The sequence below is a fragment of the Capsella rubella genome, unplaced genomic scaffold (assembly GCF_000375325.1).
Source record: "Capsella rubella cultivar Monte Gargano unplaced genomic scaffold, Caprub1_0 scaffold_2, whole genome shotgun sequence".
NCBI classification, from domain to species: Eukaryota; Viridiplantae; Streptophyta; class Magnoliopsida; order Brassicales; family Brassicaceae; genus Capsella; species Capsella rubella.
The window spans coordinates 6,257,953-6,258,225 of NW_006238922.1; the positions used below are offsets into that span (position 1 = coordinate 6,257,953).

General features: G+C 47.3%; 1 pseudogene; it reads right to left on the bottom strand.

The window, feature by feature from the left end:
* The window catches only part of LOC17895381, an 8,706-nt pseudogene that overhangs the window by 7,555 nt on the left and 878 nt on the right, over positions 1-273 (bottom strand).

Here is a 273-nt window from a genome sequence, read left to right on the forward strand (position 1 = left end):
TTATTAATCTCCAATGTCATAATCATTACACCAAAATGAGAATACAAAAGAGATACAACCAAAACCAACTCAAAAACCAAACAAGCCAACGGTCTACTCCTCGACCTGCTTGTCAAACCACTTCCGCAACCTTGCCTTTATCCTGGCCACTGACTAGAAATCATCCCGTGATTCCTCAACTCATCCTCAATACATGCCGCCACTTCAACCAACTCCACACGCGACGCATAGGCTCGCACCTTGCACCGCACCCTCATGTCGTGGCTGAGACCC